Source organism: Anolis sagrei, chromosome 3 (genome assembly GCF_037176765.1).
Source record: "Anolis sagrei isolate rAnoSag1 chromosome 3, rAnoSag1.mat, whole genome shotgun sequence".
NCBI lineage: Eukaryota > Metazoa > Chordata > Lepidosauria > Squamata > Dactyloidae > Anolis > Anolis sagrei.
The window spans coordinates 198,422,143-198,440,386 of record NC_090023.1 but is presented as its reverse complement, the minus strand read 5'-3'; the positions used below and the strand labels follow the sequence as shown (position 1 = coordinate 198,440,386).

The window sequence follows — 18,244 nt, the reverse complement described above, 5'->3', positions numbered from 1 at the left end:
CCTGTCCCTTCCTCTACATTATAGGCATTATTTATGATGTCAGGCTGACTAGACGGTTTTATTTATTTATTTTGTGTCAAAAGCACTGCATACATAAGTATACAACTGATAAAAATAGAAGGAGAACAAGCGACTAAATAATTTTAGGCCAAAAACAGGCAACAGAGACTGTATTGTCTGTAGCTTTAAACAATTATTCCTCTGTTCATGAAGCACAGCATTCTGGGCAAGCATACAGGTGTGAACTTGCTTGTTCTGCTCCACAGTCACACGAGGTGGAGGATTCTTCTAGGTAATGCCATTTTGCCAGGTTGTCTTTTGATCTGCCCACTCTACTTCAGAATCTGTTCAGGGACTTCCAAGTTGCTCACTCTTGGTTTGCCACTAGAGGCAGACCCTCATGGGGGGGGGGGGGAGGCTCTCAATGGACTATAGACTATAGTACCTGGTATTAGTTGATGGTCCAAGTACTAACAAGGACTGATCATGCTTAGCTTCCAAGATCAGATGGGGCCTAATGTCTTAAGGGTATTTAGACCTATGACAAATCATATACAGTACATTTAATAACCACTACTATTTATAGTAGCTAATGGTTTCAGCCACTGGCTATTTTATGCCATATCTAGCATGAGGGCTACAGCAATTAAGTGAACCTAATAATAATCATAATAATAATAACCTCACTACCTCTGAGGATGTTTGCCATAGATGCAAGCGAAACATCAGGAGAGAATACCACTAGAACATGGCCATATAGCCTGAAAAAACCTACAACAACCCAATAATAATAATAATAATAACAACAACAGGTGGTCCCAGTAGTCATCAGCACACTGGGTGCCATGCCAAAAGATCTCAGCTGACATTTGGAAACAGATGCTTGGGAAGTGTTCGACTTGTGATTTTGTGATACGAAACCCAGAATATATATCTTGTTTGCTGTGGCATACTGTGTTTTGTGTCAGGATAATAGTAATAATAATAATAATCATCATCATCTTTATTTATACCCCACCATCATCTTCTCGAGGGGACTCGGGGCGGCTTACATGAGGCCAAGCCCAATTATTACAAAATAGCAAACTTACAACATAAAAATACAACAATAAAATATAATGAAAATAATAATACAAAAAAGAACAATAAAACCACAATAATTGGACACAAGGGGCAGGGCCAGTTGCAAAGATTAAAACGTTTAAAAAACACTGGGTGAGATGAGCAATGTAGTGTATCTGGAAGGAGGTTCATCTTTACTTTTGTCATATCTTTAAAAAAAGAAAAGAAATCTTTCTGGAAAACCGTAGTAATAAAGAGCCATGAGCACCACCTAAATAGTTCTTTCTATTAGTCCACTTTTACAAGTTGTGAATGCCTTTTCACATCAGAAAACAATAGAATGATCTCTTTGGTATGTAAATGCTGACATAATTGAGTTACTTCACAGCTTTTCACAGCCAAAGCAGGTTTTCATTCATATGGCATTTGAAATATTTGGAAGAGGTCTCAAACTCATGGCTCACAAACTGAAAAATAACCACCTGCATTATGTATGTGAAGTTTTCAGGGGGAAAAACTTTACAATGACCATCTAACTATGACAATATTTCTCCATCAAATCTTCCCACAACATAACGTTCAACAGTTAATCTCTTTACCAAAGTATTGTTATAACTGTACAATGAAAAGATAAATGTCAGTGCTTAGACAGTGAATAGTTGTTTCTAATTTTGTATCATGTAAATTTAGGAGCCCCCAGTGGCGCAGTGGGCTAAACCACTGAGCTGCTAAACTTGTTGACTGAAAGGTAACAGGTTCAAATCCGGGGAGTGGGGTAAGCTTCCGCTGTCAGCCCCAGCTTCTGCCAACCTAGCAGTTTGAAAACATGCAAATGTGAGTAGATTAATAGGAACCGCTCCGGTGGGAAGGTAACAGCACTCCATGCAGTCATGCCAGCCAGATGACCTTGGAGGTGTCTACGGACAACGCTGGGTCTTCAGCTTAGAATTGGAGATGAGCACCAACCTCCAGGGTTGGACATGACTGGACTTAATGTCAGGGGAAAACCTTTACCTAAATTTAGCTAAACTTTTGGTTTACTAAAGCCAATTTTAGCAAATAAAACACATCCCTGTGGCAGACATCCTTCATTATTATTTCAAAAAAATACACTGACTGATAGTCATAGTCATACACTGACACTTTTGTTTCAGGATGTATCCATGTTGTCTATGTTAAGTTTTTAAAAATGCTTCCGTTTCACCATTTTTCCCTGACAAATCGCCATTAAAAGGCTTTAATTAGCCAATCAGCAATTTTCAGACAGAACAGTCTGAGCCCAACAGGCAACCTAGCAGGATGACAGCAAAATTACATTATCTGAGTTATTATGGAGCTTTCTCCAAGGCCTTTCTCCAGACAGATAATGTTTTCAAAGGGCCCGTGACATTAAATTTAAAAAAAATCAAGTAACACTATCTATTTATCGAGAGCAAATGTGCAGCTCAGCATCTCTCTATGGGTATGTACAATGAGAAACAGACATAACAAACGACACAGCTCAGTGCTATTATCTTAGAGGCAGTGAGTATTTTTAAAACCATGCTTAGCAAACCTCTGAGGAGACTCATGGCAAATGCAAAAGACTGCTTCTATTTTCTTGCCTTTTATAATGCCTTATTTTAAGTCACTGTCCTGCTTTCTTTAACAGAAAGGAGGCAAATGTTCAAGTGATAGAAGATCATCAGCAAGTTGTCACTGAACACCACTACAAGTGCCAGTCAATGTCCAGAGGGTCTGTATGAAATGATTCTGAAGATTATCCTTCTTTATTACTATTGCTACTGCCATTTAAAGCAAATGAAACAGAAAGTCTTTTTTGCATGAAATTAAGCCACCAAGCAACATTTATGCAGAAACAGAACTTCTCCCCAAGTGATGAAAACCCAAAATCAAGAAGTATCATCTATAGCAATGTTTCTCAACCTTCCTAATGTCCTTAATACAGTTCCTCATGATGTCGTGTCCACCAACCATAAAATTATTTTCATTGCTACTGTAATTTTACTCCTGTTATGAATCATAATGTAAATATCTGATATGCAGGATGTATTTTCATTCACTGGACCAAGTTTGGCACAATATGCCCAAATTTGAATACTAGTGAGGTTGAGGAGAACTACGACGATGACTGATTTTGTTGTTTTGGAGTTGTAGTTGCTGGGATTTATAGTTCACCTACGATCAATGAGCATTCTGAACTCCACCAACAATGGAATTGAACCAAACTTGGCACAAAGAATTCCCATGACCAACAGAAAGTACTGGAAGGGTTTGGTGGGCATTGACCTTGAATTTTGGAGTTGTAGTTCACCTACATCCAGAGAGCACTGTGGACACAAACAATGATGGATCTGGACCAACCTTTGTGTGAGTACTTAATATGCCCACATGTGAACACTGGTGGAGTTTGGGGGAAAACACACCTTTGCATTTTGAAGTTGTAGCTGCTGGGATTGATAGTTAACCTACAATCACAGAGTACTCTGAACCCAGCCCACAATGGATCTGCACCAAACTTGGCACACGATCTACACGGCCAACATTGAATACTGGTAGAGTGGGGGGGGGGGGGGTGAATTCAGGGAGTTGTAGTTCACCAACACCAAAAAGGAAGAGAAGGACAGGCAGAGAGATCTTCTGCCTTCGCTGCTAAAAGGGTTCCTAAGACCATGAGAAATATGTTTTCTGATGGTCTTTAGCAACCCCTCTGAAACCCTCCTCGTGACCCCCCCCCCCAGGGGTCACAACATCTAGGTTGAGAAACACTGACCTATAGGCACGTTGAGAATTCACAAAGCTGTATCTGTACTCACATATATATTTATCACAAAGGTGCCTTCCATTCACCCTATATGCATGCTTCTAAACCACTTATATCATCATGAAATATAGATTAAAGTATGGTCAGTATCTCAGGTAGCTGATAAATGCATAAAAGCTTCAGTGATCTAGCAGACATTTTAAATATTTATGCATTTATACATCATTGAAGTAAAATGTTAAGTGTTCTTGCAAGCTATCAACATAGTATTTTGTGCACAATAGAATGCAAAGCAAAAGAATATACTGCATGGCTGTATGGCCATGTTCCAGCAGCATTCTTTCCTGACCTTTTGCCCACATCTATTTCAGGGTTGCCGTAGGTTTTTCGGGCTGTATGGTCAAGTTTTAACAGCATTCCTGACATTTCACCCACATCTATTTCAAGCATTCTCAGAAGTTGTGAGGTTAGCTGGAAACTAGGCAAGTGAGGTTTGTATACCCGTGAAATGTCTAGGGTGGGATAAAGAACTCTTTTCTGTTTGAGGCAAGTGTGAATGTTGCAATTGGCCACCTTGATTAGCATTGAATGGCCCTGCAGCTTCAAAGTCTGGCTGCTTCCTGCCTGGGAGAATCCTTTGTTGGGAAGTGTTAGCTGCTCCTGATTGTTTCCAGACCTCACAACTACTGAGGATGCCTGTCATAGATGTGGGTGAAACATCAAGAGATAATGCTTCTGGAACATGGCCATGCAGCCCGGAAAACTCACAGCAACCCAGTGATTTGAGCCATGAAAGCCTTTGACAACACAAAAGAATATAGTTAATATACTCTTCAACAGATATTTCAATACAGCCACCTCTTAGGATTTGGTTCCAAGACCACCACTGTAAGCACCACTACTGAATACCAAAATCCATGGATGATCAATCCCCATTATACAGTATACAATGCCTTATATAAAAGCAAAAGATCAACATTTGCTTTAAGATTGTCTTTTTTTATTTTCAAGCCATAGAAGATTGAATCTGTGGGTACAAACGCCATAAGAACGGAGAGCCGACTCTGTCAGCGAGTGCCTAGATAATTAAGATTGAATGTATGCTATTACTCCAACTGATGCCATGTTTACACTTTGTTCTTATCAAGAGTGTTACGCAGGCATGATCAATCATGCCACACTCCCGTGCATAATGTTTCCACAACCAAGCAAGTCCGTAAGATGCCAACTCAGCACTTGTAAGGACTGCAAATATCTCAATCAAGTTTGTGATTTTCGTGATGTATCATGTGAGCAACCGATCCCGCCCTATCTTATCTTGCTTGCCGATTCATATGCACATAACACCCACATGCCCAGCCAGCCTGGAGAGAGTATATTACTTTAGATCTCTGTGGTGTGTATCCCTTCAGTGCCCTGGGGCACTAAACAGATGTTGGCTCTTACAACTATTCCCCGCAACAAAAGACAAAAAGAACCAGCAGGTGATGACAAAGTTCTGGAAATCCAATCTAACATTTATCAACAAGAACACTCTCACATGTCTACATAAAATACCATGTTTGGGTTGCTGTGAGTTTTCCAGGGTGTATGGCCATGTTCCGGAAGCATTCTCTCCTGACATTCCACTCGCAGCTATGTGGGTGAAACATGACCATGTTCCACAAGCATTCTCTCCTGATGTTTCACCCACATAGATGTGGGTGGAATGACAGGAGAGAATGCTTCTGGAGCATGGCCATACACCCTGGAAAATTCACAGCAACCCAGTCATTCTGGTCATGAAAGCCTTTGACAATACAATGATTATTTGAATTCTTGAAGTACAATATTCAGAGCACCTTGGGATACAATTGTAATATCCCACCTATTTGTTGTTATGTGCCTTACAGCCATTTTCAACCTATTAGTGATTCAGTCATTGGGTTTTCTTGACAAAAATATATTCAAAAGAGACTGAGGTTAAAGGGAACTCAGTGGGTTTCCACGGCTGAAGCCCAGGATGCATCTATAAATTAATACAATTTGACACTACTTTAACTGCCATGGGTGCATTTTCAAATTAACAACTCTTTAACTGCCATGGCTCAATGCTATGGAATCCTGGAAGTTGTAGTTGAGTATGACACCAGCACTCTTTAGCAGAAAAGCCTAAAGACCTTGTAAAACTACAACTCTCATGCTTCCACAGCACTGAGTCCTGGCAGTAAAAGCGGTATCAAACTGCATTCCACCTACAATACAGGTGGACCCTTGTCCAAGGTCCCTTCATGGTTTCCATGGCTGAGTAATATATAATATTAATATTAATATACTTTATTTCCTCTGCCTGGGGGGGACTCAGGGCAGATTACAGTACACATATAAGGCAAACATTAAATGCTGATTATACAATTAACAAAGACAGACAATACATAAACACAGGTAGAGATTTGAACCCTGGTCTCCCACTTGCATAGGTCTGAAATAAGACAACACAAGGATTACAGTGGCCGACACAGATTTGAGTGCTTCAAATATCAGTCCTGTTTCTACGATGCATAAAGACAGGATAATCAGTGGCCAACACACATTTGGTGCCTCAAATATCAGTCCTGTTTCTGCATCTGATCTGCTGATTCCAAAAATGGCAGTAGTTTCCCTCAACTGACTTGAATTTTTGAGATACAGAACATATGCTATCTACCAGTCATCATCCGCTTGCCCGGAGAAAGTGACAACAGACATATCTAAAAAACTAGAACCGATGCAGTCTATCCAATGCAATTTTCTGAACCAGTGCCCCAAATAACCCTAGGAACAGACTTAAACACCAAGACATTGAATTCTTAAAGTACAATATGTGAATTCTTAAAGGACAACATTCAGCCAGGGCACCTTTGGTAGACCATCAGTCTAGTGCACGCATGGGCAAACTTCGACCCTCCAGACGTTTTGGACTTCAACTCCCACAATTCCAAACAACCTACCAGTGCATCTACACCAGTGTTTCTCAACCTTCCTAATGCCGTGGCCACTTAATACAGTTCCTCATGTTGTGGTAACCCCCAACTATAAAATTATTTTAACTGGTACTGTAATTTTGCTACTGTTACGAATTGTAATGTAAATATCTGATATGCAGAATGTATTTTCATTCACTGGATCAAATTTGGGACAAAATACCCAATTTTGTCATTTTGGAGTTGTAGTTGCTGGGATTTATAGTTCACCTACAATTAAAGAGCATTCTGAATCCCACCAACAATGGAATTGAACCAAATTTGGCACACAGAACTCCCATGACCAACAGAAAATACTGGAAAGTTTTGGTGAGCATTGACCTTGAGTTTTAAAGTTGTAGTTCCCCTACATCCAGAGACCCCTATGGACTCAAAGAATGATGGATCTGGACCAAACTTGGCACAAATACTCAACATGCCCAAATGTGAACACTGGTGGAGTTTGGGGAAAATAGACCTTGACATTTGGGAGTTGTAGTTGCTGGGATTTATAGTTCCCCTACAATCAAAGAGCATTCTGAACCCCACCAATGATACAATTGGGCCAAACTTCCCACACAGAACCTCTATGACCAACAGAAATTACTGTGTTTTCTGATGGTCCTTGGTGACCCATTTGACACGCCCTCATGATCCCCCATGGGGTTCCAACCCCCAGGTTGGGACCCCATGCTACTCAGTAACTCCCAAATGTCAAGGTCTGTTTTCCACAAACTCCAAAAGTGTTCACATTTGGGCATACTGAGTATCCGTGCCAAGTTTGGTCCAGATCCATCATTGTTTGAGTCCACAGTGCTCTCTGGATGTAGGTGTACAACTCTAAAACACAAGGTCAATGCCCACCAAACCCTTCCAATATTTTCTGTTGGTCATGAGGTTCTGTGTGCCAAGTTTGGTTCAATTCCATTGTTGGTGGAGTTCAGAATGCTTGTTGATTGTAGATGAACTATAAATCCCAGCAACTACAACTCCCACATGCAAATTAACCCCTCTCAAAAAATTGGGTGTATCAGGTATTTGTGCCAAATTTGTTCTAGAGAATGAAAGAAAAACATCCTGCATACCAGATATTTACATTACCATTCATAGAAGAAGCAAAACTACTGTTAGGAATTAGCAATGAAAATGATTTTATGGTTCAGGGTCAGCCCAACATGAAGAACTATTTAAGGGGACACGGCATTAGGAAGGCTGAGAAACACTGGTCTAGTGTGATGTTCCCCAGAGTTGTGGGGTGCATCTACACTGTAAATTTAATGCGGTTTGGTACAACTTGATGGCCGTGCCCTTCCACACAGCTGAATATAATCTCACATTATCTGCTTTGAAGTGGGATACATGGCAGTGTGGACTGAGCTATTCCAGTTCAAAGCCAATATTATTAGTTATTCTACCTTGATATTCTGGGTTATATGACTGTGTGGAGGGGCCCTCAGTGCTATGGAATCAAGAGAGCTGTAGTTCAGCAAGGGACCCTTCCACGCAGCCCAGAATATCAAAGCAGAAAATCCCACAATATCTGCTTTGAACCGGGTTATCTAAATCCACACTCAGATAAAGTAGGATTTCCTGCCTTCGTAATTCTGGGATATAGGGCTGTGTGGAAGTTCTTTATCCTTCCCTACTAAAGGGGGCTGGAGCCTCACCAAACTACAGCTCCCACGACTCCAAACAGAATTATTTCCAGAGCATGGCTCAAAATGCCTTGGCATGAAGCTGTCTTCATCACAGTAAAAGGAAAAAATCCACTTTAAAAGCTGAAGCACACTGATCAATCCCGGATTACGATGCTTTGAGATGCTTGTGAGCAAGTCACTCAGCACTCTACTCATCACACTAGAGAAGTGCTTCTCAACCTAGGGGTCGGGACCCCTGTGGGAGTGTCAGAGGCCAAAGACCATCAGAAAACACAGTATTTTCTGTTGTTCATGGAGATTCTGTGTGGGAAGTTTAGCCCAATTATATCGTTGGTGGGGTTCAGATGCCCTTTGATTGTGGGTGAACTACAAATCCCAGCAGCTACAACTCCCAAATGTCAAGGTCTATTTTCCCCAAACTCCACCAGTGTTCACATTTGGGCATATTGAGTATCCGTACCACGTTTGGTCAAGATCCATCATTGTTTGAGTCCACAATGCTCTCTGGATGTAGGTGAACTACAACTCCAAAACTCAAGATCAATGCCCACCAAACCCTTCCAGTATTTTCTGTGGCTCATGGGAGTTCTGTGTGCCAAGTTTAGTTCAATTCATCATCGGCAAAGTTCAGAATGCTCTTTGATTGTAGGTTAACTATAAATCCCAGCAACTACAACTCCCAAACAACAAAATCACGCCCAACCCCACCAGTATTCAAATTTGAGCATTTTAGGCATTTGTGTCAAATTTGATCCAGTGAATGAAAATACATCCTGCATACATCTTGCATATCAGATATTTAAATTACAATTCATAACAGTAGCAAAATTACAATTATGAAGCAGCAATGAAAATTATTTTATGGTTGGGGGGGTCACCACAACATGAGGAACTGTATGAAGGGGTCACGGCATTAGGAAGGTTGAGAAACACTGAGAATGAATCCACTTTAAATCCAGTTTCTGCCTCCTGCAGAATTATGGGGTTTGTAGTTTAGGGAGGGGCCTTTAACAGCTTCTCTAAACTACAAAGCCCATAATTCTGCAGGAGGCAGAGACTTGACTTAAAGTGGATTCATCCTCTAGTGACTAGAGGATGAATCCACTCTAAATCCAGTTTCTGCCTCCTGCAGAATTATGGGGTTTGTAGTTTAGGGAGGGGCCTTTAGCAGCTTCCCTAAACTACAAAACCTAGAATTCTGCAGGAGGCAGAGACTTGACTTAAAGTGGATTCATCTTGTAGTGACTAGAGGATGAATCCACTTTAAATCCAATTTCTGCCTCCTGCAGAATTCTGGGGTTTGTAGTTTAGGGAGGGGCCTTTAGCAGCTTCCCTAAACTACAAAGCCCAGAATTCTGCAGGAGGCAGAGACTGGATTTAAAGTGGATTCATCCTCTAGTGACTAGAGGATGAATCCACTTTAAATCCAGTTTCTGCCTCCTGCAGAATTCTGGGATTTGTAGTTTAGGGAGGGGCCTTTAACAGCTTCCCTAAACTACAAAACCCAAAATTCTGCAGGAGGCAGAAATCAGATTTAAAGTGGATTTATTCCCTAGTGTGATGAGGAAAGGAAAGCATGGACTGCAACCCAATTCAATGCTGCCTCCGGCTTCTTTCTCCACGCTACTTCATTACACTAGAGGGGGAAAAATCCACTTAAAATCCGGTTTCTGCCTCCTGCAGAATTCTGGGGTTTGTAGTTTAGGGAGGGGGCTTTAACAGCCTCACTTTGTGAGGCTGTTAAAGCCACCTCCCTAAACTACAAACCCCAGAATTCTGCAGGAGGCAGAAACCGGATTTTAAGTGTATTTTAAGTGGATTTTTCTCACTAGTGTGATGAGAAACTGAATGAATGCAGTTCCAACGACACTTTGCTGTAGAGTTGTAGTTTGCCACGGCCTCGAGAGCGTGCCAAACTCCCTGGATGTAGCTCGCACCGAATGGCAAGTGTGAAGTCGGCTCAGAACGGCATGCCTTCTCTGTGAATCCGCTCCTAGCCCAAGTCCCGGCGTGGAGACACAATAACTTCCCTCCTCCGAGTGCCTCTGAGAAGAGAGGCGAGGGCGATCCTGGGGGAGACAATGAGGGAGGGAAAGGCACATGCAGGGAGGCCTCCCTTCCCCTTCCCTTGCCCCCTCCAGCCCCTTCCTCAGCAGCCCCTCACCTTCTCGTCTCGGCTTCTCCGGCTCTTCTCCGACTTTCCCGGCGAAGACGAGGGGGAACAAGGTATCCAATTGGTTCCAACAGCCTCCTCTGTCTCTCTGTGTCTCAGCGATGCTCTGCTCCTCAAGCCCAGCGCGTTGCAGCAGCAGCAACACACATTTCTGGTCTTGAGAGAGAGAGAAAGAGGCGGGGAAAGAGAGAGAAAGCAAGACGGAGAGGCGTGGTCCTCTTTCCCTCAGCGAAGAGGAGGAGGAAGAGCAGGCCGGCTTCACAGCCACCAGCACAAGCATTGGAAGCCAACAAGCCCCGGCACAGCCCTGCCCAAAGCTGCGGGCTGCGCTCTCTCTCTTTCTCTTTCTCTCTCTCTCTCCCCGGAGAGCTCTCAGCCCAGGCTAAAAATACCGAAGTTGGAGAGAAAAGTTCCTGGGCTCTTCTTCGCCCAACCCGAAGGTGGAGAGAAGAGACAAGGAGGAGCCCGGCTTCTCTGGACAGCAACAGAGACCCTTCTCCTGATCCCTTGCCAGTCCAGTGTGCATTAATAAAGGTCCAGAAGCATCAAGGGAGAGGCACACTTTAGACTGACTTAGGGGGTGTCTCTGGAATGTAACCACTACAGGCATGTAACCCAGGAACAAAAACCATGGTGTAGAAAGGATCAAAGCACCCCCAACAGATGGCCACCCAGCCTCTGACTAATAATAATAATAATAATAATAATAATAATGAACAAGAAAACTTATTTATTTATTTATCGTGTCATTTGCAACTCGAACATTGTATTACATTTCTAACAGAACAAAACAAACAGATAAAGAAAAAAAACACAAATTTTGCAAACTTGGTAGCTGATTAAATGTCCTTTGTCCAGTATCTGGCCACTTGGAGTGCCTCTGGTGTTGCCGCAAGAAGGTCCTCCATTGTGCATGTGGCAGGGCTCAGTTTGCATTGCAGCAGATGGTCTGTGATTTGCTCTTCTCTACACTCGCATGTCGTGGATTCCACTTTGTAGCCCCATTTCTTAAGATTGGCTCTGCATCTCGTGGTGCCAGAGCGCAGTTTGTTCAGCGCCTGCCAAGTCGCCCAGTCTTCTGAGTGCCCAGGGGGGAGTCTCTCATTTGGTATCAGTCATTGGTTGAGGTGATGGGTTTGAGCCTGCCACTTTTGGACTCTCGCTTGCTGAGGTGTTCCAGCGAGTGTCTCTGTAGATCTAAGAAAACTATGTCTTGATTTAAGTCGTTGACATGCTGGCTGATACCCAAACAAGGGATGAGCTGGAGATGTCTCTGCCTTGGTTCTTTCACTATTGGCTGCAACTTCCCAGCGGATGTCAGGTGGTGCAATATCAGCTAAGCAGTGTAATTTCTCCAGTGGTATAGGGCGCAGACATTCTGTGATAATGCAGCATGTCTCATTAAGAGCCACATCTACTGTTTTAGTGTGGTGAGATGTGTTCCACACTGGGCATGCGTACTCAGCAGCAGAGTAGCATAGCACAAGGGCAGATGTCTTCACTGTATCTGGTTGTGATCCCCAGATTGTGCCAGTCAGCTTTCGTATGATATTGTTTCTAGCACCCACTTTTTGTTTGATGTTCAGGCAGTGCTTCTTGTAGGTCAGAGAACAGTCCAGAGTGACTCCCAGGTATTTGGGTGCGCTGCAATGCTCCAGTGGGATGCCTTCCCAGGTAATCCTCAGAGCTCGGTGGGGGACATGAGAGAAGCCTCCTCGCAGGATTGCAAGACATCTGGGCATCCCCTGGGCAACGTCTTCGTAGACGGCTGGTTCTCTCGATCCAGAAGCAACCAGAGACAACAAGAAAACTGATAACAATCCACTACTCATTACACCCGCGTAGTGATGTCGACAGACTACCTGCCCAGAAAATCAGGAGGCAGAGGGCTTCTGCGAGTGAAACAAAAGGTAGAAAAAGAGACTTACTTACTTACTTAGGCGATCCCTCGTTGGACGAGTAAGATGGTCTTCCTTGATGACTATTTTTATGGGTTTGTAGGTGGCTGTGAAGCCCTATTCTTGACCCGCATCTTCTCCCACAGTGAAGGCATTGGTTTCCAGGTGGAAGGCGGTCCCGGTCAGGGTTGGCTTGACGCGCCTTCCTCCTGGCACGTTTCTCTCTTTCACCCTCCACTCGTGCCTCCTCGAATTCTGCAGCACTGCTGGTCACAGCTGACCTCCAGCTGGAGCGGTCAAGGGCCAGGGCTTCCCAGTTCTCGTTGTCTATGCCAGAGTTTTTAAGGTTGGCTTTAAGGCCATCTTTAAATCTCTTTTCCTGTCCACCAACATTCAGTTTTCCGTTCTTAAGTTCAGAGTAGAGCAACTGCTTTGGGAGACGGTGGTCAGGCATCCGGACAACGTGGCCGGTCCAGCGGAGTTGATGGCAGAGGACCATCGCTTCTCTTCAAGAAGAAGAGAAACATGCACTGGCAAATTATGTGAAAGGCAGTCAAGAACCAACATTGAGGAAAGTCAATACTATTAAACTGCTCCAAGTGCAAAAGACAAAGAGGGAATACCATAAAAACACAGTCAAGGCCATAAACTTCAGGGCCATACCCAGAGGTGGCCCTAGGTAATTTTCAACGGTAAGCAAACAGTATTTTGGTCCCCCCGCCCCAACCAATCACTGATATATATATTTTCTGTTTGTTGTGGGAGTTCTGTGTGCCATATTTTGTTCAATTCCATCATCAGTGGAGTTCAGAATGCTCTTTGATTGTAAGTGAACTATACATCCCAGTAACTACAACTCGCATATGTCAAGGTCTATTTTCCCCCAAGAGTGCCTCAAGAGCGCCCCTGGGCAAAATCAACTATACTACAAATGCTTACTTTGCATAATGGGTTGAGCCGCCCCTGGCCATACCTGTCATAAGATATACTGGGTTGTTGTAGGGTTTTTCGGGCTATATGGCCATGGTCTAGAGGCATTCTCTCCTGACGTTTTGCCTGCATCTATGGCAAGCATCCTCAGAGGTAGTGAGGTCTGTTGGAACTAGGAAAAAGGTGTTTATATATCTGTGGAATGACCAGGGTGGGATAAAGGACTCTTGTCTGCTGGAGCTAGGTGTGAATGTTTCAACTGACCACCTTGATTAGCATATAATGGCCTGACAGTGCCTGGAGCAAACTTTTGTTGAGAGGTGATTGGATGTTCTTGTTTGTTTCCTCTCTGTTGTTGTACTGTTGTAATTTTAGAGTTTTTTAATACTGGTAGCCAGATTTTGTTCATTTTCATGGTTTCCTCCTTTCTGTTGAAATTGCCCACATGCTTGTGGATTTCAATGGCTTCTCTGTGTAGTCTGTGTATTCTGACATGCTACACATATGCTGTGTCCAGGTTGGTTCATCAGGTGCTCTGCTATGTCTGACTTCTCTAGTTGAAGTAGTCTGCAGTGCCTTTCATGTTCCTTGATTCGTGTTTGGGCGCTGTGTTTGGTATATATTGTTGTACTCCAAGTCAGGAAAAAGCCCTCTGACTTTAAAACACACCACACGAAGAGTGAAGAAACAAATCTTCTTTTATTGAAGCTTAGTAAACAATCAGATGAAATAAATGCTTGTAAGAAAATAAGAAAGTTCCAAAAAGTAATAAGTTCATAAAAGGCAGTAACACAAAACAATGTCCACATCAGATATAAAAGCAATCCAAGACAGCATTTATCCAGACAAGAATCAACAAGATGCAAAGACAATCCAAAAAGCTAAAAAAAACTCCACAGGAACAAGACCCTTTGAACAGGATTTCCATGGCACATGAACTTGATTTCCAAACGATGCCTGATCTAACAGGTTTCCCCTTGAGGCAAACCTTAATCCCAAAACTCAGAAATTGGTTTCGCTTTTCCCCACATTTACCCCTTATCAGATGAAGCCTTTCAGAGTGACGTAAACACTGAGTTTGCTGTTGATCCTGGCTAATCTCTAGCCGCCTATTATTCAGCTCCCTATCTGGCTTTGGCTGCTCATTAAAATTCCCAGGTGTCAGATAGTTTTCCAAACCCAAATCTTGAGAGCTCACAGAGAGAGGGAGCGAACCATCATTGCTAGGCCCAGTAGGAATATTCTCACGAGAAACTGCCCTTTGCACTGGGGCCTCTTTGTCATTGTTTGCCTGAAAATCATTGACCAAACCGTCTCCATCCTCAGCACCATCATTTCTCTATCATTTCCCACATCAGGATCCTGAAACACAAACACAGGCTGATTCCCAACACACACACACACACACACACACACACATGAATGCTAGAACAAACCAGGCATGAGCTCTCTCTAGAAGCCAAGTTGACTAAAGTGAGGCTACTGTACTTTGGCCATATCATAAGACACAACTCACTAGAGAAGACAGGAATACTTGGTAAGGTAGAAGACAGAAGGAACAGGGGAAGACTGCATTTCAAATTGATAGATTCAATCACAAAAGGCCCTAGCAGGACTGTTGATAATTGTGTGAGCTGGAGATCTCTCATTCATAGTGTCATCGTAAGTCAAAGTTGACTTGAAAGTATTGAATAGCAACAACAATAATGATCTTTCAGAGCAGCAAAACAGTAAAACCCCTTAAGCTCTCTCCATCTTCCACATGGCAGCACTTACATACTTGAAAATGGGTTTCTTACCTATTCTTTTCCAAGCTATATATGCCCAGATCCCTCAAGCAATTCTCATAGGACTTGATTCCTATATTTCCTCTTGACACATCAAGGTGTGAACAACATTATGCATGACAGGCAAGCCATCTCTTGCCCTAAACTAGCTTCCTGTAACATCCCTACTGAAGTAAAATTCAGTTGCCATTTGCCCAGTTCTCTTCTGTAACTTGGGTTGCTCATCATCCTGTCCTTTGTGTTCACAGCAAGGCATCTTGCAAGTAATGCAGTTTTTCAACATACGTTGCTGTCTTTATGTTCAAACATTTCCACTCCATAATTGCAATTACCATTTTGTACATTTTGCTATCCGTTGCCTAAGGCAAATGACCTAAGGGACATAGCCAGCTATCAAAATAAAGTGTGCCAATTTTTTTACAGAGAAGTGCTTGTTTAGTGCTTTGGCAAGTCCAGGACTTTGAGAGGCAACATGTTGTAGACTAGGTTTATATTTTCTGCTAATCCTAAGGATGTTTTCAGGTACCATAATGTTTGTCCTTACTTTGAGGGTATTAAAACCCAGCCATAAGACAATGTGACGGTTTTCCATCGCACATTCGTGAAGTTTCTGTAGTAAGAAGAAAATTGGAAGATGCAATGGAGAAATGCAGAGTCTTGGTAAAATTCCTTGGTTGCACCATAAAAGCCTTTTCTAGAAGCTCCCTATTTCTCCATTTTGGAGGACACATACATTCATTGTGTGGCCAGCCTCATCCTAGGATAGGAGATGGTGATCATGATAGGCTGAATCTAAATACCCAAAAGGCATCTGATCTCTTCTGATCTTGGAGGCTAAGTAGGGTTTGTGTTGATACTTAGATGGGGGAACACCAACAAATGCTAAGTGCCGTTGCTATACTTCAGAGGAAGGAACTGGCAAAGCCACCTCCCAATATTCCATGCTTAAGAAAACCTTGTGAAATCAATAATAATAATAATAATAATAATAATAATAATAATAGGAATAATAATAATCCTCAGCTGTTGCAAGAAAATCGCACAGATGGACTACAAACAAAGGCACAACTCTGTGACCCATATGATTCACTGGAACCTATGTCACAAGTACCATCTGCTAGCAGTAAAGAATTGGTGGGATCATAAACTTGCAAAGGTAGTGGAAAATGAACACGCAAAAATACTGTGGAACTTTTGAATCCAGACTGACAAAGTTTTGGAACACAATACACCAGACATCAGGATTGTGGAAAAGAAAAAAGTTTGTATTATTGATGTCGCCATTCCAGGTGACAGCTGAATTGATGAAGAACAACAGGAAAAACTCAGTCGTTATCAAGACCTCAAAATCGAACTGCAAAGGCTCTGGCATAAACCAGTATAGGTGGTCCCAGTGGTCATCAGTACATTGGGTGCCATGCCAAAAGACCTCAGCCGTCATTTGGAAGCAATAAATATTGACAAAATCACAATCTGTCAACTGGAAAAGGCCAGCTTACTTGGATCTGCACGCAACATTTGAAGATACATCACACAGTCCTAGACGCTTGGGTAGTGTTCGACTTGTGATTTTGTGTTACGAAATCCAGCATATATATCTTGTTTGCTTTGACATTCTGTGTTTTTGGGTCAGTAAACAAATAATAATAATAAATCAAACTGCAAAGGCTCTGGCATAAACCAGTACAGGGGGTCCCAGTAGTGATCGGCACACTGGGTGCCATGCCAATAGATCTCAGCTGGCATTTGGAAACAATAAACATTGACAAAGTCACAATCTGTCAACTGCAACGGGCCACCTTACTTGGATATGCGCACATCATTCGAAAATACATCACACAGTCCTAAACGCTTGGGAAGTGCTCCACTTGTGATTTGTGATACGAAATCCAGCATATATAACTCGTTTGCTGTGACATACTGTGTTTTTGTGTCAGTAAACTAATAATAATAATAATAATAATAATAATAATAATAATAATAATGCTTTATTTATAGACTGCCCTATGTCCCCAAAGGGACTCAGGGTTGTTTCCAACATATATGTCAAACATTCAATGCCAAAAAGGGAAAAACATTCAAACAAAATTACAGGACAAACTATATTGAACAACCTAAAAGCAACCTAACTCTAAAGTTAGTAACAAACAAAATAACTGACAATAAAAACTTAAATAACCTATATGGATATAACAGTTAATATGAATTTAACACTAAATAAAGGCAATTAAGAATGATAGCTAAAATCATTATGAAAAGATAACATGTTATGCAACAACCAGCAGGCACATCCCATTGTAAGTCTTCCCTATGCCCTTCCCATTCATAGCACATAAGCAAGCATAGGTGTGTAGAAACACTCAACACACTTTATCTGTCACTCTTCTTAAATCATTATTGTAACATCTATTCTTTAATATAAATCTGTTTACTTAGCCTTTAAATGATCACTATAAATACTATTAGCTGTCGAGGTGTGTATGTATTCTGAGACACCTTGTATGTGTAATTGTGGGACCGTGATAGTTCAGCAGGTTAAACAGCTAGCTGCAGAAAAACTTGCTAACCAGAAGGTTGGCAGTTCAAAGCTGCAGGTCAGGGCGAGCTTCCACTGTAAGCCCCAGCTTCTGCCTACCTAGCAATTTGAAAACTAAAGTAGATCAATACATACCACCTCAGCAGGAAGGTAAAAGGCACCATGCAGCCATGCCAGCAAAACATGACCAGGAGAGTCTACGGACAACAGGCTCCTCGGCATGGAAAACTGAACAAGAGCACCGCCCCATGGCCAGAGCATTGCCTTCAGACGCCGGAGATCAAAAGGAAAACCTTTGCCTTGTTTGTGTATTGTATGTCTTTATTCACTGTATCAAAGGCATTGAATGTTTGCCTATATATGTGTATAGTGTGATCTGCTCTGAATCCCCTCAGGGAGATAGAGCAGAATATAAATAAAATGTATTATTATTATTATTACATACACAAATGGCA

General features: G+C 42.2%; 1 protein-coding gene across 1 annotated transcript in view; it reads right to left on the bottom strand.

Moving 5' to 3' along the window:
• The window catches only part of CHST15 (carbohydrate sulfotransferase 15), a 92,974-nt gene extending 82,000 nt beyond the window's left edge, over positions 1-10,974 (bottom strand). Inside the window, exon 1 of the mRNA XM_060768596.2 lies at positions 10,630-10,974. The gene's annotated coding sequence lies outside the window, so the exon portion shown is untranslated. The remainder of the gene's footprint in view (positions 1-10,629) is intronic.
• Between the last annotated feature and the right edge of the window lie 7,270 nt (positions 10,975-18,244).